The following is a 23,834-nucleotide window of genomic DNA, read 5'->3' as shown; positions in this document are numbered from 1 at the left end:
TTTTAAATAGGATCCATTCCAGATCCCTAAAAAATTATTTTACAGATATTTTAGAACGTTTTAAATGCCATCTTTTTAACCTACAGGATGCCCAATTTTTATTTTAAGCAGTACATCCATTGAACACATCCCACATCACTTCTTGCTGCACTAATACTGGACATTAATCTGGATATCAGTGCAATCACAATATCCATTTAAAGGGCACCAATCATAATTTTTTTTGAATGCTCCCTGTAAGTGATAACAATGTAATTCTCCTACTGCACACCTGTAGTTCACCAATCCTGCAATTGGTGGTGCGTTCCTTCCGTTGACCCGGCCGGGTCCCTTAGCAACCAATGTGTATAAGAAACGGATCCGCACACACGCTGATTAATGCTGTCGGGGAATATCCCCTTTTAATCAGCCACCAAACATCATGTTTGGTGGCTGAATAAAAGGGGATATTCCACGACTGCATTAATCAGCGTGTGTGCGGATCCGTTTCTTATACACATTGATTCCCTGTAAGTGATAAGCCAGCCACACTGGGAGGGAGTTGTAGGGGCCAATCATGTTACATTAGATCAAATACTTGAGCATTATGATCAAGCTGTTTTTTTTTAAATATATATATATTGTTTCCCCCAAGTGAACTACAGGCTCTATTAGCCTGCACCTTTGGTGGGGGAACCTTTTTGTTGATGACAGGTGCTCTTTAAAGGGGATTTAAACCTAAACAAAAATGTAAATGTAATAAGATTGACGGACTGTTAATACCAGACTTTCAGTGGAAGTGTATCAGCAATACTAAGAATACACAGAACTCTAAACTAGAGCTGCTGATTGATTGCAATAAGTGACTAGACCTGAAGCAAACATTGCACGTTTTATTAAATAACCTAATATCCAATATCACAGAAACTAAGATAAAAATAAAAATTAATGTCAATAAAGTGCATTAATTCATTTAAATAAATTGATATTATTTGGTTGAACAGGGCTCTGTAAAAGCAAATGTCATTATTTGCAGTAACTAGAATGGTCGCATGAAGGACAGATACCTAACCATACCTAACAAAGGTACTTGCTTTTTTTAAGTGCCATTAACTCATGTCTATTTTACAAGCAAAGTTTCTTGCATAAGCGATTCTGCAATGTGTATATATTGTTTTCTATGATGAAATGGTGGTTCTCCATATCATATGTGCTATCCCTGCTGTGCCTAGATCCTTATCTAGCATATCTTCCATAGTATTACTCACTCTTCTCCTTTGTGCATTATGTTTAATGTAAAATATTATCCAAATTTTCAACCATCCTCCAACACAAGATAGCTGCGTCAACATCAAGGAGCAGCCCATCTCACCTTCAGTTTTTCAGCTACATTTCTGAAATCATTCTTGAGTACTTACCACTAAATGTGTCATTGGTTTGGTAGCAATGTGTAACATGATTGTTAGGTCCTTCTCAACCTCTCCCAATAATGTGTCCACTTACTCACCCACATGCCAAACACAAGTTCCCTTCGTGATGACTGTCAGTCAAAAGAGCTACAGTTCCTCCAATGCACCTTCAGTGGAATGTGGGTTCTTGCGATCTCTTACATATGCAAAGTCTAGTCACTACTATTGTTGTTTTTTGCATTGTATTACAGTTCGTTATTTTCAAGGTTGACCGTCCTGCCTTTCTCATATATATATTTAGTACATGCATGTGTAGACACATTACAATATTCAAATATCCATGGAGATGGAGACAGCTTGCTTGCCTACTTCCACAGAGCTCTAGAGTAGTGATGGGCGAATTTGCGCAATTTTGCTTCGCCGAAAAATTCGCGAATTTTGTGCGAAATTCGCAAAACGGCAAAAAATTCGCAAAACGGCGCCGGCATCTCGTTTTTGACGCTGGTGCCCGTTTTTTTGACGCTGGTGCCCGTTTTTTTGAAGCCGGCGCCCGTTTTTGGTGCCAGCGCCCGTTTTTGACGCTGGCGTCCGTTTTTTCAGAAAAAATTTTTTTTGTCGCCGACGAATTTTTGCCGCGAATTTTCGTGGGCATTTCGCAAATAAATTCGCCCATCACTACTCTAGAGTAGAGCTGTCGAACTTGAGACATGATATGCCCATCCCCAATGTATTTTTATTACCCCCTTCCTGTTTATGAGCTCCATTTTGATATTATCTGGCCCCTGAACATGGCGTACATCAATTAACTGTCCCATGAAATGGACCAGTTTGGTTTCCTGTTTTTTATTCAGTAGTATACAGTATTATCCAGATGTAAAATTTGGAAATCACAACAAGGACACATAAGGACTGCCCTTCCATGCTTTGTAAAAACATGTTTGAGAGGTGTCCTGGTGAAGCAGGAAATTGAGGTGCCCGTAGCTAATTGTAGAGACCCCCTATGTTACACAGGAAGAGGATGAGGTGAGATCTGCATTTGCTACACATGAGAATACTGGTGGCTACAAGCAGCGGTCACTATGAATTCAATTGCAACCGCACGTGACAGAATTTAAAGAGAAACAAGAAAGTGGTATTTAATCAACTGGAGTAATATAACATCCTCCTACTGACCTACTTAATGTTAATTTAGGCCTCTTCCTTTGTAACTTTCTTGGTTGCTCGGATAAATGCATATTTATAGAAATCTTTGTATACGTACCCTGTCTGCTCAAGGATCAGATAAGAAGTCCAGATAACCTTAAATGTGCAAGAAATGAGATCTTGGTAAGCAAATGCTGGCCAAAAAATATGAAGGTACACTTTTATATGAAATCATTTTTGAAATCCACCTCTATAGTTCCAAAGGAAAGGATGTCAGTACACTAGCACAAATCTAATCCTATCTGGTCTTAAAGGAGAAATAAAGCTTAACTGAAGAAGTAGGTTAGAAATGTTGAACATTATTTTATATTGTGGGCTTTTTTATTAGCCTTAAACAGCCACAACCCTGTAGCACAGAAGATCTGTGCCTCCAAAGCTCCCCATCTTTTTTTCTGCTGATTCACTGCACATGCTCTATGCTGCTGTCACTTACTGAGCTTAGGGACCCACTCACAATATACAGTACACATAGAATTAGGGATGCACCGAATCCAGGATTCAGTTCAGGATTCGGCCTGGATTCGGCCTTTTTAAGCAGGATTCAGGTTCGGCCGAATTCATCTGCTTGGCCGAACCGAATCCGAATCCTAATTTGCATATGTAAATTAGGGGCGGTGAGGGAAATCACGTGACTTTTTATCATAAGACAAAGAAGGAAAACATGTTTTCCCCTTCCCACCCGGTTCGGATTCAGTTCGGTATTCGGCCAAATCTTTCCCAAAGGATTCGGGGTCTCTGCCGAATCCAAAAAAGTGTATTCGGTGCATCCCTACTTTTTAGTAGTATGTGACATTGGGTAATCATAAATAGAAAGCTGCCATTTAAAAAAATAACGGCCGCCCCTGGGATCGTATGATTCACGGTGCACACAAACTATACATGTTAGGTCGCATGAGCCAATTAACAGACAGCGTTCTATCTTTTGATTCCACAATTCTTCCTGTTACAGTTAGAGTTGTAGTATTTCTGGTCAGGTGATCTCTGAGGCAGCACACAAAACCGCCATCACGAAATTGTGGTTCAAGGCAAGAGATGTAAAAGGACAATATTTCCTTAAATATATATATACCCGTTTGATAAGATTTTTTAATATGCCACTTAATTTGATATAAACTTTCTGTTGTTCGAGTATTCATTTTGGGGTATAGTTTTCCTTTACCAATTTGTGGCAACCCCTAAGCTTAGCTTCTCAACAGCTGCTCAGAGCCCACTAAGCAAGTGAGTGTCGCAGACACTTTCCAAGATGGTGACCCCCCCTGTGACAAGTTTGAAGTTCTGGATCATTGCTGCTATTGAGAAGCTGAAACTTTATGTTGGTGCAATAAGTTCAGTATATAAAATACAGAATTTTTAGCCACATTCATTTTTAGCCACATTAATTTTTAGGGGTTAGTTCGCCTTTAAAGCCAGGACCCCCTTTCACATTTTACAGAGATTCTTGGTATTCATTGAGGAGATAATTGATACTGGGAACAATACACCTGGTATTGTTAACCCTTAAATTAAGATCTTAAAATCTTTGGGAGAGTAGAAGGGACTTTAGAGGGAAAAAAACACCACAATGAGTTTTCTATATGGTAGAGAATGGTTCCTGTAGTGTGAAGTGGTACCTTAATGTGAGCTCATTGCAGTGGTTGGGTGTTGCAGTCTCAAGGACAGTTTTTTGGTGTGTTCCTTTCGACTGACATACTTTTCCCTGGAACTATTGAAGTGCTACTGTTATAACCTATTTAATCTTGGCATAAGCAAGGAAGGTTGGGGAACTGAACAATTGTTTGATCACGAGGACCCTTAAATACATGTTTAATATCCATTATCTGGAATACTGGTAACAGGGGTTTTTCCAGATGAAGGGTCTTTCGATAATAAGGAGCACTATTACAACATTAAAATAAACTATAGGATTGTTCTGCCATTAACATTGATTTATGCTAGTTTATTCAAGCTCAATGCACTGTTTTATTATTACACAGAAATAGCAAATATCTAATAAATTAACAATTTCTGGTTTAAAAAGACATGAAATTTCAGAGGTTTATGGATAACAGGTTCCTGGGATAACAGGTTTCTGGATAGTAGAAAAACAGTAGGCACACAAGACACTCTAGAACACGCAACAGAATAATACAAGAAACAATGCTGATGTTTCAAAAGAAATGCAGCCTATTTTAGTTTATATATTTATTCACTTAATATGATAAATCTGTGTAATCAATTAGGATAGAAATACTGTACAAGAAATCTAAAAATCCATTGTGACTTGACAGCGTTCTAACTAGTAACGGCTCAGAGGTTCCCTTTCATGTGCCCATTGAATTTTACTTTTTTACTTGTAAGCCTTGGTTGCGAGTAAAGAAAGGAAGAAAACCAAAAAAAATAACTGAAACAAAGACCTTGTGCATTGGTCAAAGCTTTGTGCAAACCCTTTTTCCATAGTTTTATTGAAAACGCCTACTAATTTAAGCAAGCATTCAAAATGATGGCTGTATGGACCTTTATAATCCCTGCAATAAACAAAATAAGAATTATATTTTACATTAAACTTGGGATTTGGTCTTTCCTATATTATGTTAGCCTATGATTAAGGGATACAATCCCGAAACACGTTAGGCGGCCTACAGCAGTTTTTTCCCAATAAACTTATCCAGAAGTGCCGTCAGTCTGTGGAGTTTTTCCTATATTATGAATCTCAAAGCCAAGTTTTGGAAGTAGGCTTTGGAACAGTGTTACATTATGGTGTGGTCACAGCCAGTGAATTGAAAGTAGCTCTTTAGAGGTTTGTTTGGTCCAAAGTGTCTGCAGTGATTATATTATGGGGTGCATGGTCAAAACAACATATATTTCATGCAAAGGACCAGCACTCCCTCTGGGATCAATCTATAGCTTTATACTTTGCATCATGGTATAGTATTTGTGCTCTATATATACATATAAATGAAACCACTTTAGTAAAGTGCTGTTTTTAGAAGCAATCAATATTCATCTTGCGGGGATAAGAGGACATACATTGTCTGTGGGTATATATTTGCCCCTTAACATCTTCATGAAATACTCCATGGCCCCTGGCAGAATTAAGAACATATTGTTTCCTGCAAAGTTTTTCTAAATTCTTATTGATTTGTCCACCACTGCAGTGATCTTGTTCTGCCACATAAATGCATTAGACCATGGTCCATTAAAGAGAAAATGAAACAGTCGGGGGAGTTTATATATGAAAATATGTTTCTGGGGTTGACAGTAGATATGATTTTCTGGGTTAAAAAGAAAGAATGCCCGGGGGAGTGAGCCAGGAACTGGGAATTACAGGGCCATGACAGGACTAGGAATGAGAGAATTACTATTGGGATGGGTGGAGACACGTGGGGTTACAAGAGGAAGGAAGTTAAGGAACTCTTTTACCTTGAAAAGTTCCCATAGGGGGACCAGTGATAGTGGTAACAAGTGTAGAATGCAACAGGGGTTAGGCCTGCGGGTACAATTTTTTGATTTCAGAAAGTTAACAGTTAAATATTTTATGAATGTGATTGTACATTGTCCTACATTCAACAGCTTTGGTTTAAATGATTTAATAAATAAGCTGTGGCCTTTTCACCCAAGATATCACGTGGTTGGTAAGTTATTTAAGGAAAGGGGAAGAAGCTTAAAAAGGGGCAGATTTACTAAGCTGAGTGAATGGTTCGAATGTCAAAAAGTTCAAAGTAAATATTTGGGTACTTTGACCATTGAATAGGCTATATTCGTCCATTCGACATCGATTCGAACGATTCAAAGTAAAAATCGTTTGACTGTTCGACCATTCGATAATCGAAGTACTGTCTCTTTAAAAAAAACTTCGACTTCATACTTCGCCAAATGAAAGCTACCGAAGTCCAATGTTAGCCTATGGGGACCTTCCACAGCACTTTTCTAAGTTTTTTTTGGTCGAATAGAAATCCTTCGATCGATCGCTAAAAATCGTTCGAATCGTTCCATTTGAACGATTTAATCGTTCGATCCAACAATTTTTATTCAACACAGGATTGCCAACTTTGTTGAAAAAACTTCGAATTCGATATTCGAATTAGAAGTTTTTTAATTCGATGGTCGAATTTTGAACTTTTTTTGTACTTCGAAATCCGACCCTTAGTAAATCTGCTCCTTAGTGTTGTTGGGAGGGGCCGTCAGATTGACATTGACAATGTCATGCTATTACAGAAATAGGAGCAGCCAATTCCTTCCTACTGGTTCTTTTTAGAATTGTATTAATGACAGGGAGAATCTGAGATTGATATTTGCTGTGTTAAAATGCAGAGATCTCCTTGTCCTTTCTGATCATTTCAGTTAGAATATATTAAGATTTATTAAGATTTTCTAATCTGGGAGGCAGGAAGAATTTAATAATATAAAAGATCTGGAGATTGACTCCAATTTTGATGTAAATGGGGTAAGTGAATTAAATAGTGCAACGTTTACCCAGGTCAAGTAGTTTCAAGCAACCAATCAGAACTTTGCTTCCAAACAGATGACCAGTAAATGTTATTTTTGATTGATCACTATGGGTGAATAGCCCTAAAACAAACTTTGCACTTTTTATTTCATTGGCCACAAAACTGGATACATTTTTTAATGAAGCCAAAGTAGGTTAAAGCTTATATAATTTTGGTAACAGTTCACCCTATAACTTTCACTGCATACGAACAAATTACTTCTGCTAATAATTGTTTTTATGCCTGGCACCCTGTAATATACGGATTAGGTCTTCTATTCTATATATTTATACTATATAATAGTGAACTAGTTTATTAATATTTAGCTTTTATTAGGGATGCACCGGATCCACTATTTTGGATTCGGCCGAACCCCCTGAATCCTTTGTGAATGATTCGGCGAATACCAAACCGAATCCTAATTTGCTCCCCCGGCCCTAATTTGCATATGCAAATCAGGATTCGGATTCGGTTCGGCCGGGCAGAAGGATTCGGCCGAATCCTGCTGAAAAAGTCCGAATCCTGGCTGAATCCCGAACCGAATCCTGGAACCGAATCCCTAGTTTTTATGCAGTTGCCTTGTACCCCATGATATACAGATTAGGTCTTCCATACATTTATACTTTATAATAGTGAACTAGTTCATTCATGTTTTAGTTACTTTGTTATAACCCGTATTGAAAAGATGTTCCGCAATTACAGTTTTTAATCTGTTGATTTATTGCATCCTCCACGCGTTCCCAACACTCAAGTAATTGTCTTAAAGCAAAGGCATTTCATTTATAAGCTATGCAGAAACATACTAAATGGACGCATTGGCCTCTTTCCATTAAATGGGCACTTACAGCTGCTTTCTAGCTAGCCCTTTAGGTATTTCACAATTCTTATAGGAAAAATGCTAATGGCTTGCTCTCTTGTATTGGTTTACTGGTCCTCTTATGTTAATTTCTATCCATCTTGTAGTTTCTAACACTTCTTTATAATGAAAGTTTTCTTCTCTAAAATGTTTCCTACATATTCTTTTTAGTTAGTAAATTATCTTGTTAATCTTCCCCTTACAGCTGCAAGACATTTTTATGCATGCTTTCAACTATATAAGCAGTGGCAATAACCAACACTGCATTAACACTAACTATCCTTGCACTTCTAACTATGTAACACTTCCTTCTAATAAGGGTTTCTTTCCTAAAATGTAGAATTACTGCAAATAAACTTTGATTCAGAGTGGTGGCAAACACGACACGTTTCGGGTACAATCCCCTTTATCAAGTGACAATCATTTAATAAAGTGACAGTCGCTTGATAAAGTGTATTGTACCCAAAACATGTCGTGTATGCACACCACTCGGAATTAAAGTTTATTTGCAGTAATTCTGCTGGATTTCCTTTTCCTTCTTCAATTTTGGATCGCATGTAGCAGTTGCAGCAAAGAGCAACCGTAAAGGAATTGAACACAATTTGTTTGAAATTTGTACTGGCCATCATCCCCCTCTTCTATTTGAAGTAAATGTTTGTAACAGAACTGCAGCCGGATATACTACATTACACTACTACCATTACAATTAGGAGGGCTTAATTTAGGCTCATGTAACAAAGTTTCACAAACGCATCCATCTAATGATGACCAGCAGGTGAATTAGTATCAGTCAGTGCCCAACAGACTTCAACAATGAACTCAATATTTAACAGCTTGCTGAAACCTTTTAAAGCAGGTAGGTTGGTGTTTTGGTGGAATTTGTTTTCTTAGTCGAAGATAATGGAGCTTACACAATTCTTTAAGATTTCTTTAATACATATTTGGAGGGTGGTGGCTTAGTGGTGGAGAATGCGGGATTTGTGGGTTACATAACACTATGAATAAAACACAGTGAAACCTTCAAGGGTTTCACTTCATTGGGGGTGGTGTCCAAATAGCATCAAAATTTGTTTTTTTTTAAAGACAGAAAACTATAAGGATAAAGCAACATCAAACAAATAATATATTTTTGTTATGAAACCCGAATGCCGTAATTTGTCAACAGTAAACTTAAAAAAAAACCATCTGTCACAACCCAAGGAAACAACGCATGCTGCATTTTCGAATGACAAGATAACATTTAATAGACTTCTGCCTCTCACTGAAATACATTGATTGTTGGATGGACACGAACAAAAAAAAAGAAAACATCAGACTTTACATTATGAGCAAATAGGATCAGATTTGAGTGAATATTGTGCTTTTGTATGCATTTATTGCACCATGTAGCCCAGCAAACACAAATGCTTTAGAAAATGTTCATTGATCAGCAGCATGTGGCACAGGGGCTAATATTGCAGGAGTCCTAGGTTTATTTCCAACCAGGGTTTATATGTTCTCCTTGTGTCTTTGTGGGTTTCCTCTGGGCAGTCCCCACAAACAAAAACATACTAATAGGGACTGATGTGTGTGGGTACCACCAACCCTTGTAGAAGACATTGAGGGGCATAATTATCAAGGGTCGAATTTCGAATTTGAAAAATGTCGAAATTCAAATTCAAAAAGACCAACCGAAATTAAGTCAAAGGTTTTTTTGGCCGAATAGATCCGTTTTTGCTCAAATAGGTCTATATTCGTCCGAATTCGAATCGTACAAATCGAAGTAATAGCGCATTCGTTCGAATGAGAATTCCCCCAAAAAAACTTCCACCAATTGACTCCAATAGGCTAAAACAGCAATTCGTCAGGTTTTAGATGGCGAATGGTCGAAGTTGAATTTTAAAAGAGACAGTACATGATAAATTTCGATATTCTAATTTTCGAGTTTTTTTCAAAATTCAAATCGAATTTGGACTATTCCTTAGTCAAAGTACACAAAATATAGCTTGAACTTTGAATTTTTTAAATTCGAATTTTCACTTCGACCTTTGATAAATCTGCCCCTTAGTATCTCAGTTGTATTCTCTGCAAAATACATATAAATTTAATAAAATTAAAGGAAAACTATACCCCCATACAATGCGTTGTACGGGGCCCGTGATTTCTGATGGTGCCCCTGGTGGTACTAAGATGTTGGGGTTTCATTGCCTCCACATAGTGGTTCCCATGCAACTGTGGGATACCAAGGTTCTGGCAGCTTGTCTGTATGTCTGCTATGTGCACCACTAGCAATTCCACTCCATCAATTTTAACCACCTTCCCTCTCTTTATTACCATTCGAGCGCATACCTATGTTGCTGTTTTATTTAAGAAGTTCTCTTTTGACTTTGAGGACTGTCCTTCAACAACTTTTATATTAATACTGGAGCATTTAAAAATAGATATCCAAACATAAAAGTACACAGCAGATAATACAGGAAATTGTCTCACAACAGATCCTATAGATATTAGTCAATAAGTAGAAAATAAACGGAGGCTCTGTTTGTGGGCAGTAATTTGTAGAGCTGCAGTGGTCTTTGGTTGATTTGCTGATATTAAAAGGCTATTTTTCCATTCAACTATAAATGGGCTATATTATATAGCTTTACTATACATTTTTGGAAAATATCAAATTGTCTGTAATTTCAGAGCATAGCTACTAAAAAAAAAAAAGCTGTGAATACTGAAAATAAAGTTATCTGGATGGATTATATCAGTCAGTGCAATAAAAATGATCCTAATAGTATGGAGATAAGAACAGCCAGTAATTTTTCCAGTGAAGATGACAACTCTAGCGACAAGAAAATAAGAGCAAAGAATAACTACCTGCAATTCTGCAGGTGCAGTTTCAACTGTTACCAACACTATAGGCAAGCATGTTAAAGTGATGTTTTTGAGCTTGCTTGTGGCCCATTTTAGTCTCCTTTGCAGACTCTAATCCCATCTTTGGGGTGAAGTGGCTAACGCTGGCGAAAATTCGTGATGTCATTTCGGGACTTCCTAACGCTAGCAAAGGAGATAGACTCTAGCGCTACTTCGTTTTCTAACGTCAGGCAAATTTTCGCTCTGGCGAATGGACGTTACTTCTCAAATTCACTAAGATGCGGATTTAGCTGAACGTTACCTCTTGCGCCAGACGTGCCTTCGCCACCTCAGACCAGGCGAAGTGCAATAGAGTAGATAGGAGTTCCTCAACAAAAAAGTTTAACATTTTTCTAAGTCCCAAAAAACGCTGGCGATTTTTCAATTTTTCAGGGTGATAGACTGCAAAAGATCGTTAATATTTTTTAGGGTACCCTGCTTCCCCCCTACATTTCCTAACATATGGCACATAAACTATACACTGGGCATATGTGTAGGGCAATATAACAACTTTATTTTTTTTTTGACGCAACCTCACATTTTTGGGAATTAGCGTAGTCCTGGCGAATTTTTGCCTGGCGAAGTGTGGCGATCTGAGCGAAGCCGTCGCTGGTGAATTTCTGGAGGTTAGTGAATTTGCTCCATAGACTTTTAGGGGCAGATTTACTATGGGTCGAATATCGAGGGTTAATTAACCCTCGATATTCAGACCAGGAACTAAAATCGTTCGACTTCGAATATCGAAGTCGAACGATTTAGCGCTAATACTTCGATCGAACGATCGAAGGATTATTCGTTCGATCGAACGATTAAATCCTTCGAATCGAACGATTCGAAGGATTTTAATCCAACGATCGAAGGAATATCCTTCGATCAAAAAAACATAGGCAAGCCTATGGGGACCTTCCCCATAGGCTAACATTGAGTTCGGTAGCTTTTAGCTGTCGAACTAGGGGGTCGAAGTTTTTCTTAAAGAGACAGTACTTCGATTATCGAACGGTTGAATAGTCGAACGATTTTTAGTTCGAATCGTTCGATTCGTAGTCGTAGTCGAAGGTCGAAGTAGCCCATTCGATGGTCGAAGTAGCCAAAAAAACACTTCGAAATTCAAAGTTTTTTTTATTCGAATCCTTCACTCGAGCTTTGTAAATGTGCCCCTTAATTATGCTCCAGTCAAGGTAACTACATTTGTTCTACTCCAAACTATCAAACTGGAAAGCTTTTATAGGAGGATAAAGGTTTTGCAAATCTTTAGGTCCTTTGGTCCCCTGGGCATAACTTAATTAGCTAGATGGGGTCCTCAGTTATACAAGAGAAGCTGTTTCCTTTTCCTATGTGAAAGTATTCTGCTGGCAGTTCAGTGACTGGCCAGTAGACTATTTTATATTTTTCTATTCTATTTTACAAAAGGGTAAGGGTTTTCTTTACCCCAGGGATTTAGTTGACCAGCTAGGCGTGGTCCTTTTTCTTAGAGGGGAGGGGGAGTAGTTCCCCAGAGGTTATAAAAAGGATGCCTACATGTGCTCAGTCTCTTTGGGCTGCACACTTGCTAGAGAAAGGACAGTGGTGCTGCATAGAGCCTGGAACAAAGGAAGGTTCCAGAATAGATGCAAGGGCAAGGGTAGTCCTGCTATAGTCACTCTAGGGGGCATATTTATCAAGGGTCGAATATCGAATTGAAAATACTTTAAAATTCAAATTCAAAAAGACCAACCAAAGTGAAGTCGAAGGTTTTTTTGGGTCGAAGAGGTCCGTATTCGAATCATACAATCGAAGGAATAGCGCAAACGATCGAATTTGATTTGAAGTTTTTCCCCCAAAAAACTTTCTCAAAGTCCACCAATTGACTCCAAATTCTAGGTTCTAGGAGGTCCCCCATAGGCTACAACAGCACTTCAGCAGGTTTTAGATGGCGAATGGTCGAAGTTTTAAAGAGACAGTACATTCGATATTCGAATTTCGATGTTTTTTTCAAATTCGAATCGAATTTGGACTATTCCCTAGTCGAAGTACACAAAAAATAGCTCAAAATTCAAAGTTTTTAACTTCGAAATTTCACCTTGACCTTTGATAAATCTGCCCCTAGGAGTGAAAGACAGGATCAGGGGTTATTTATAGAGCAGCCAGAGGCTCCAACAAGGAGATCAGGAGGGATATTGCCCTGCAGTGACAAGGTTGTCAGCTTAGGAACTCAAGCGGTTAGCCTCAGGGATAGAGAAAAACTTCGAGATTGGGACCCCTGTTAGATGCCTTCAATGGGGATTGTGCATCAAAGGCAAGTAATACTACCTCTGATGTGTTGTGAACACTCATCCTGTAAAGTTGTGAGTATACACTGGATAATCCTTGTGTGACTATAAATAGCACCATCATAGAGAGACTGTAAAGGGATCCATATGTCTGCATATATTTAAAGTTATGGTGTTTTACAAGTTAACCTTTCAACCATATTCCTGTGCGTAATTGGGGATCAGAAAGAAGTTTCCCAGGGAAGGGTATAACAGTATAACAGTTCAGTCTGTCCTGGCCCATTTTAAAGTGTACTTGCTCACCCATATAGCGGAGGCACAGGACTCCTGTAGCGCCACACGCAATTAAATGCGGGTTATATCTCATTCAGTAGCAGAAGAGGGCTATACTTTGTTAAAAAAATCTGAAAATAGCTTCAAATTTCTAATCTTACATATCATCATAAGTATCTGAAACATAAGGTATGCGGCTACAGAACCAAAAATGAAAATAGTGCAAAATGATCTTCATGCCCGAGTTTTAGGTGCCATAAAAGTGGACCCTTGAAAACCATATATTTTTGGAAAGCATACATTCTGGCGATAGTGCACTGGCTGGAATTAAAGTACCCCAGCATTCAGGCCAGTATTTACTATCCAGGCTGCAGCCTCCTCCCCAACCACCTCCCTTCCATGTCCCCTTTCCCCTACCCATCCCCTCCACTTCTCCATCCTGTCCCCTTCCCTGCACCCATGTAGAATGCACACGTGTAGAACTGGTCATGCACTGGAGACACGCAAGAGATTTTCAAATCTCCCACAGGCCAGACTCCATGCCCTAGGCCTTGCTGGCCTTGCCAAAAATCTTGGCCTGCCAGAATTGCAAGGCAACTGTGCTAACCATTGTGGCAGATACAAGGATAAAACGTCATATTTGTGAATTGCAGAAGGCTTTTGAATTGTTTGATGACCAATATACATATGATTTAATTGTGCAACTTTAAAGGGGGATGAGCATGTGACCACAGGGGGCCCTAGGTGTAGAGGAATCCTATTTGGTGGTGGAGGGTTGTGGGTGACCTCAATTTTTTTTTTTAACTGTGAAAATAGACACAAAAAGCATTTTCACAGCCAGCAGATTGGAAGTCAGAATGGAAGATTAATAGGAAAGAACTGTAAATAAAAGTTAAGCAATTAGAAATAAGGGTAACAATAACACTGAAGACTCACAGTGGATCTGCTAGGGCCTTCCACATTTTCTGTTGCAGACTGATAATAATTATAACATAAATAATATTGACCAGTGTTGCTTATAAAAAATCCATCTATTACATGTTAAACACATATCTAAAGGTGGACATCTCATTCATACTGCTTCCCTAAAGTTCCAAACACATAAAGACTATATTGCAATAACGTGAAGGCAGGAAAACGTTTAGTTTTATACACATGTTCGAAGCCGAAGAGGGACTGTTAAATCACTCCAGCACCAAGCCCAGGCACATGGATCTTTGAGCTAGGCAGAAATGGCGTGTTCTCCAGGCAGCCATATTGACCATAAAATGTTCTAATTATCATAATTATATTGTATCAAGTCAGTACATCCACTGGCAGCAAAGGGCCTTCTTACGTGGGTCTGCTCATTTGTAAATATCAAATTGCATGGTGTTTCTGTTTTTATTTTGCATAAAGGCTGGTGGCAGTTCAAATAACCACAATTTCACACACCTCCAGAGGCGAAAGCTCGCTGTACATTGCAACATCCTCTTTGTTAGCGACAAACAGCGGGGGTGTAGGGGCAGAGCCACTGTTGTCTTTAGGAGTGGGGGCCATGGCACACAGTTGTCACTATACAAAACAGCGACAATAAATAGGAAATTGTGGGAAAACAAAATAGGCCTCTTGTATTAGCAATAAGTGGGACTGAAATAGAAAAATTGCCATTTTAAGAACTAAGGGCCACTACTGAGACAATACGATTCACGGTGCACACAAACAAACAAGGGGCGTACATACATGTTAGGTCACATGAGCCAATGAAGGGGCTAAGTCTGTCTTTTACTTCCACACTTCTTTGTGTGGATCTCTCTGATCTCTGTGGGAGCAGCATGGTGGCTCAAAGTTAAAGTTAAAGATGTAAGGGTAATATTTGCTGATATCTATATTCCAGTTTGATAAGATTCTTTAATAGGCCACTTCATATGATATCAACTATTTGTTGGTTTAATATTTATTCTGGGGGTCTAATTTTCTTTTAATTTCCACATGGAAATTACCAAGTGGATCTGGATCACTGGATCTGCCTCAGAGAATGTTGGTAAGTGCCATAGATGCAGTCATGCTCACCTTGTTCAACATCACTTACCTCACACTAATTCATTGTTTTTACTGTCTTTTTATTTCATTGCCCTTGACTTTAATCACACACATTCCAACCTGTTAACTTTTATAACTCCATCTTGTAATCCTCCTTTCCCCGACACTGTAATACAGTGTTTAAGTGGTTATCGAACACCCACTGTCTCTAAAAACAGTGTGTCAAGGCCAGCGTGGGAGGGAAACAATTCACAGCCAACTGCCATATTATTTTCCCCGCCCCCTACTCCCTTTAGACAGGAGCACGGGACCCCCCCCTCACCACGGAGGCTTGGGCACACTTTGTAAAAGTTTCCACCAGCAAAGCGGACACTAGAGTAAATACAGATCATAGTGAAACCACAGCTACATTTTCTATTCAGGGTTTAAAGCTTGAAAGTGGAGACAGGAGCATATGTTGCTCAATGTGCTCCATCATAGCTTTCATCTCCTGTGCTTAAAATTCGGCAGTTAAATAAGCAGCAGTGGTATGTTCCTGAGCACCCAGTAATGGCTGGCTATCCCTCCCGGTCATACCAGTGGGAGGCCAAATAAGTTTACTGATTCTTGCTAAAGACCACACACACCCAAAACACATAAGAGGTCCGAAGTGCAAGAGGCGCTCCTTTGTGTCCGTCCAGAATCTGTCTGTGCTCTGTACCTTCAATTGAAATACCAAATAAAAAATCTGCTGGGACTGTCATCCGCAGATCTACCCTGTCCCTACCACCTGTCATAGGGATGGGAGTAAAAGTACATGGTCCTGCTGTGGCCTGTGTCTGCCACTGCTCCCTAACTTCTGAAGGATGCACAAATTGGGGGACAGGAAGAAGAAGGAAAGGGACCCCACAAGCATTTCCCCTCCCACAACTCATGAACATGGGGCCGTTGGTGCAAAGTGCAGAAAAAAGGCAGATTGACCAATCCATCTGTAAGGGCTGATTTATGAACATAGGTGGTGAACTGCACTAGTACAGTTACATATAGCAACCAACCAGGACCAAGCTATCATGTTCTACCTTGCACTAGACTATTTACAGTTAATTGCTGTTTAAGTGCCCTTGTGCAATAGTCTTCATATTCTCTATGAAAGAGTAGCAGTAGAGTATGCAGGTGGAGCACCCCACCAAATATGCCAGAAAACGTCACAAAGGAGATGGTCTCACAGTTTAAGAAACTGCAGTGTAAACATCTCCATGAAAATCAAGTGGATATGGCAGGGCTGGTTTGGGTAGTTTCTTCCAGCTAGTGTCATTGCACGTTCACAGGCCCACACTACAGTTATTTCAAGGGGTTAATTTTATCCTAGGCCTGCTGACTAGCATTCCATTGCTAAATGGGCACACACAGGGTATGAGAACCACTTAGTCCTTTTCAGAGCCTCACATTGCTTGCTAGTATATCTCACTCCTAAACCATGCTCATACAAGTCATTCTCCCAAATGATGGACATGCTCAGTCTTGGGCCTTCTGACTCTCCTCCTTACTGAGGCTTTCTGTCTCAGACTCTCAGCAACTTAAATCCCCTACTCCTGAGCTGAACCAAAATGAACCAACAGAAAATGCCCACCCATACTACAGAGAAAATCTCCAAAACACTACCAACACCTACAGGCAACTTCTTCCATTTTATTAACCAGGGCTGTCTAACCAGAGGCCAATGTGCTATATGTGGACAATAACTTTTGGACTCCTCTAGACTTCCCAAGGGCTCTATTGACCTCTTTAGATCACATTGTCTTTTTATTTTAATCTCCCTTGGCCCATAATGTGAAAATAATTAGACAACACTGCTCTAGACTCTGCCCACTAGCAAGGGCATCACCTGTTGGGACTTCTCTCTCCTATACAGAGGTATAATTCAAACTTTGCAGGACCTATATGTGCTTCCTTAGAGCCATTTAGTCAGTTTAAAACTGCAATAATCCAAGAGTACTATGACAACCACTTGACTGAGTAGAGCACAAAACGTAACTGTGGTGCAGAGTGTAATTGCAAAGGTGGGGGTAGGATAAGCAACTCAGCCTGCAGCTAACCCCAGAATGAATTCAGAATAGAGAACTCGAGAAAGTGACTGAAAAAGAAACAGACCCAGGAACCCCTCCTTGTGTTAGTCATCCTCTCATACAGATGAAATCTTTGCAGCCCTACCTTCTGTAAATGGGTATTGAATATATGGACATGGTCATCACCCTTTGTTTTTTTTTAGTATCCTGCCTCCTGATGTGATGAGCTTTTATACTAATATTTCTGTGTTCCTCTAAAAGTAAACAAATATATTGGTATGCTTGCTATGAAAGTGTTTGTATGAGTCTCTGTAAGAAAGGAAAATAAACCTGTTACTATACTAGAGCAATCCAGGAAGGGTGATACTAAAGTGTTTTCCATGTAAATGCTGCCATTTTATATTCACAATATGTTATATGAGTTCTTCAAATATAATGCTATCCATTAAGGCTCATTAAGGCCCTGGGCAGTAACCCATAGTTACCCAACCAGTTAGTAACTGGGTTTTTAGCCAGCTGCTGAATAATGAAAGCAAACATTTGATTGGCTCCCATGGGTTACTGCCCAGCTGCATGTTCTGCTAGTATTTGTAAATGAGCCCCAATAGTTGGTACAATAAGGAATTAGAGAAGCAATGGTGCCTAAAGATGGCCATAGATGCAAAGATATAGTTGTACGAATAAAGGTTTTGTACAGTTTTCTGACCATGTGTTGATAGTCCTAACATTTTTCGTACCATGGCGTTTAGTCCTTTAGTTGACTGGACAGGTTAGAAGATTTCTGTCGGCTAACAATTATATGTCTGCATGTATCTGATGATATCAGTGGGTGACTGTCACTACAATTTGTCGGACATAACGTTTGCACGATTACTGTCACAGCCAGAACATCATCTGATTTGTTCTTTTACTACTCTATATAACCTGAATGGGTAGTGGCACGTCGGAAGATTGGGACACCCGATCGTTCATCGGATACAAGTGTAAAATCTGCACTTCTATGGCCAGCTTTACATATATGTATGAATATGTGCCTTCTGGCTCCTTTGTTCCTCTATCTATAGAAAAAGATCAAACAGGTTAAATGAAAGTGGGGTTTGCCTTATTCTTTCATTCTTCTGCCACCTACAGGCATTATGTGGGGCTACAGCTTAGAACCTTTCAGAAATAGGCAGCGCAGTTTTATTATTCACAGATAGCCATACTGTGCACTCTTGCCAAAAATCATATAACCTTCATTAGACCACTCATTGCTTAGTCCAAAATTGTCTCTTGAAGCAGTGTCAACACAGGAACTATACGTCAGCATTGTGGGGTTTTTATGGGCTCACAAACCTATCATCCCCATGGACAATGCAAATTGATGTCTGAAGGGGTGTCAAATTCACAACTATCATAGTCAGAAGAAGTGGAAATGTTTTCGGGTCAAGATTTAAACTTTACCATCTTCCAATCTGAAGGATGAGTATGGGATTGGCGTGTGCCAAGAGAATGCTTCCTGCCTAAATCCATAAAGCCAACTGTTTGGTCGAGAAAGGATAATGTTGGTCTAAGACTGCTTTCCGTGGTGTGAGCTAAGACCCCGGTTCTAATGAAATCAACCTTAATGCTACAAAGTAGAGTGAAATTCTTGAGTAAGAATTTTGGTGTTTGCACACAAAGATGCCTCCATGTACATAAAAAAGATCTGTAACAAATAGGCTTCCTGTAGGGTTGCTACTTTTTAATTGGTATTTTTTTGATCAACGAAGAGAGAGGGTGTGGATCAGTGATATAAAAGAGGCGGATCAATGCCACAAAGGGGTTGGGCTATGACACAACATGGCGGAGCTATGGCATCATTGGCCAAAGTGAAGTATTGACATGGAGGCACTGTTAGAGAGCAGTTTGTTGACCTGGAAGTGGAAAACTGGTCTACAGAGTGCTTACTGGGTAAACTTACTGGGTAAACTGGAACACCAACTGTGAGCAGACTTTTTACCAAGATCAGTGCCCAATATATTTAAAGCTCCTGTGGCTAAATGGAAAACAATCTGAGCAAATTCATATTTATACAATTCATTTTGCAATGAAATTTGGACTGCAGGTGCCCTGTTAATTTTTCCCATACAGAATACACATTGCATCTACCATATTTTACTGTTCTCCTGTTGATTATATCTGCATAGTCTGCTCTCTTATCAAATGCACACTACCCAAAGGTAAATAGGGCTAATGATCATGTTCAAGCAATTACTGTGATCTGATGGATGACTATTCTGTGTTATAACTATAATTATGGGATATTTATGGTCACACAAAGGGATTGCTCAGAGTGCTCTTCAGAGCATATTGGCAATTTACATTTACTGTTTGTTTCTAGTTTTCAAAATCTTAGCAGTTTATTCATTAATAATATAAAGGATTTGAAACAGTGTTACCTGCTGTTCAGTTTGGTAGCCGACTAGAACATTAAGTTACTTGCCAGAGAAGAGTCTTCTGATGTTTCTCAGCTGAACTGAGATCTACAGTGTATAATAGCGGTGTAAAAACTGCTAATATCTTGAAGATTTTTTTTTTTAAATGACTGTTAATTGCAAGAAAAGGTCAGAATTAGCCCTCTGACAATTTTACAATGAACTATGAAAATTTGTTTTCAGGATTTTTATCACCCTTCAAAGGAGAAGGAAAGTTGTTTTGCCACTTGGGGGTGCCAAATGTTAGGCACCCACAAGTGCATGTATTTACTTACCCCAAACCCTGGGCCGGTGCTCCAGCAAGCACCATGGAGCTCTTCTCTTCTGGCTTCTTGTTTCTTCAAATTTCTCGGGGCAGACGCATGTGCAGTAGAATTAAAAAGCCATGTTAAAGTTTGGCCTTTCACTATAATGTGCATGCGCATCCGCGCAAACAAAGAAGAAGCTGGAATACAATCGTTTCGTGGTGCTCGCTGGAATAACCCCGGACCGGTGCAGTTTTCTGGTTTCAGGTAAGTAAATACATTCACTTGGCAGGGGTGAGTACCCCTGCAGCACATGCCAGTCAGGCACACAGTTTCATGACAAAAGGGGCTAGGTAGGATATGTCCCTTTGCTTTTCATAGTGGTTGGTGTACAGATTCTGTGGAAAGCAGAGGCTCTTCATTTCCCAGAATCCATCACTTCACAATGGAACAAGGTGACAAAAATAGACTATCACAGCTCCCTTGCAATCTGAGCAAACAGATGTCTGTGTTAAAAAAATCCAGAAGGTTGAACTTCATGGACGTCTGTTGTGGGTTCCTAACCTCATTTACTATGTAATATCATACAGCTAACCCTGTGACAGGCCATGTGTAGGGATGTGAAAATCTTAGACACCCTTACACTTTACAGACAGGCACATCCCTAGTAATATGGACACCTCAGTGGGTCCTTATGGGGACCTTGTGCTTATGTAACCTCTGCAGTTCACACAGTGTACACCAGATGGCACTCTGCCAGAGTATAAAAGGTTTAGGAACCATGTGTTCTGGGTCCATTGCTTTAGCCCAACCAAGCAGGCTGGAAGGGAATGGGTAGTGTCGACCCTAGGCGCCTTGGCCCTAGTAATTAGACAGCTATACTTGTTTATAGATCACTCTAGGAGTGATAGAGAGGTTATTTAGTTGAGCAGCTCAAGGCTCCGCCGAGGAGATTAGAGGGATTAAGATCCCAGGGTATTACTGACCCAGAGTAAGGAACCAAGTGTTGAGACTAGGGATGTCAGGAGTTCCCCTAGTCTGTAACTGGAAGATATCCTGAAAACTGGGCAATACCCATCACATGCTGTCAACTTACTCTCTGCTGTATATTCCCTAGCCTGTGGGGATTCAGCCTATACGTGCTGTGAGTATATGCTTCCTTTATGCTGCTGTGTATGTTCTATGCTCCATTGTGGATCAAGGTGCTAAATGATCTATGTGCTATTGTTCAATAAACACAGTTATTTGTTCAACCGTTAAAGAACTACTGGCGCCCATCATTGTGCTATCGCACCCAGTTACAGTTACACTACACCCTTGCCTCCACCGCGTTGCGAGGGCTTACCCCTGAGAAAGAGAGCTCATCTGTGGTCTCAGCCCACAAAGGAAAGTACCTAAAACTGCCCTAGCACAAGTCAGTTTACTATAGCGCTACACATGTATTGAATAACCACTGCTGCTAGTGATTCACAGAGGGAGAAAGGCTCCATCATCTGTACTGATATCAGTTATTAGCGTTAAATGTCTTTCGGCTCCAGCCAGCAGCCAAACAGATTGCTCCGCTCTGTAAGTGCCGTTTTGATTCCAGTAATTAATCAGAGACCAAGCAAAATCCTTGCAATAATAGGGCCCCTGTTTTAAAAGCTGTGTCCAAGTCACTTCACATCCACACAGAGAACACTTTCTCCATGGGAACGTAGTCCTGAAACTGTTTAACGTCATTAATTCAGTATAGGTGGCACAAACTGGCTGCCTGGTCTGGAACAAATGTGGAAGGTTGTTTGTTCCTGTAACTGTTTTATTACCAGAGAAGGGAAAAATACTATAGTATCTATGAATCAGTTTCCATAGTCATTGGAAATAAGTATTATAATGCTCAGATTATGGAAACCGTCAATGGACAGCATAGTGGTGCAGTGATTTACTTTGCAGCATTGAGGCTCTCTATTCATTTCCAGCCTTGGCACTACCTGTAAGGAGTCTGTATGTTCTTTTTCGCTAGCTGATCCAGATTTCTCCCACACTAGAAGGCAGATTAATTGGCTCCTGATAAAATTGACCATAATGTGTGTTTGAATGTAAGCTCCATTCGTTGATGTATCATCTCTGTAATGTTGAGGTATATGGCAACACAAAAGACATCTAGCAAAATAATGTGGAGAAAACAAATATAAATAAAATAGCAATAACAATAATCATGGAATAGCCAGGGATGGTTTAATAAATAGACAAAAGGGGCAATAGCAAAGACAAGGGGACCTATCAGCAGACCTTTTTCTGTTGTAACTTTTTTCATAAAGCACCTAATTTATTTCCACCCTTGTTATATTCAAGTTGACCTGTTTCAGGATGGTACTGTCACACATTTCCAGGGACGCTGCACCAATGAGGCACCGGTGGGCAGTGGCAGGAGCAGCAAGCTGCCTCAGCCAAAACAGGGTTCTGGATCGCCCCTTCATGACCCATATGACCATTTGCAGACCTCAACGACTTCCTCACAATGTTGTGAACAAATGCCCAGGCCTAGGGCAGCAAAATTTTAGGGATGGCATGCCGCCCAGCCGCATCCTAAGAAGCACTGGAGAATCAAAGCTCAACAGTACTCCTTGAGAGCGCGCGCATAGGGGCCTTTCTCATCCTAGGTGTCGGCGCTAGGACCATGCAGGCAGTTTTCTGCTGATAGGAGCACTGGTCCACAGTGTCAGGTAAGTAGATACAATCACTTGGGGTGCCTAACTTTTGGCACCCCAAGTAAAAATTATTTTCCTTCTGCTTTAAACTCAAAATTTTGACTTTAAAAAGCTGAAATTCTGACTTTTAGGAAAAGTTAGAATGTCAACTTTAAATGTAAATTTTTGGCTATGTTCCCCTCCATTACCTACCCCTTTTGAAAAGAGCATTTTGATATACAGAGAGCACAGTGACCTGTGGCAATACAATGAAAGAAACTCAAAGTGCAAAGTACATATGAATGGCAGATGGAACTGTTCATTGCACTTTCTCACTCCATTCCTTGGAGTAAATAACCCCTCATGTATTTTCTATATTATATATATTATCTACTGTATATTATATTACATCCTGGCAGAATAACTATGTTTTGCCAGTGTGTATATTAGTGATGTGCCTGTGCATAGTTCATAAATGAGTCCCAACCTGCTCTACGAAAATGTTTGCCATATCTTAGTCTACCTTTTTGATCTAACCTAAGCTGTATCATGAGCAAGGTGCAGAGAACTCTGCCTGGGTTTGTCCTAAAAGACCACTTTTGTGTTTTTATCAACACCCCCACTGTGGTGCTGTAGGTTCAGAGAAAATGCCCTTTCTGTCTACCTTAAAACCAACCACTTTCTAACCCACCACAATGTTAGACTTTTCTGTAGTGCAGCTGAGGTTTTAAAGGATTTTACTGCTTGTGTTATTTGTTCAGCTGGGAAATGAAGATGATTTTGAGTGTCTAACCTAGGGATTTTCCACTGTTCAATACCGGTATGTCAATTATTTTATTGCCTATTTGCTCATTTGCTTTTAGTAGCCAGCAGACTCATTAGGAATTTCTTATAGATTGGTTTTATAGCAGCTGCTTCTGTAGCTACCATTCTTAATCCTACAGCAAAGTTCATATGAAGCACTCTATAGCTTTATCTCTGTAACATACGCTATTTGTATCAGATCAGGGTACACACTATGTATGGAAAAGATAACAAGTGGAAAATCTATTTTGCTTATCATGATTGATTGGTTGCTATGA

Source organism: Xenopus laevis, chromosome 4S (assembly GCF_017654675.1).
Source record: "Xenopus laevis strain J_2021 chromosome 4S, Xenopus_laevis_v10.1, whole genome shotgun sequence".
NCBI classification, from domain to species: domain Eukaryota; kingdom Metazoa; phylum Chordata; class Amphibia; order Anura; family Pipidae; genus Xenopus; species Xenopus laevis.
The sequence above is the reverse complement of the archived record's forward strand: the minus strand, read 5'-3'. Positions refer to the sequence as shown.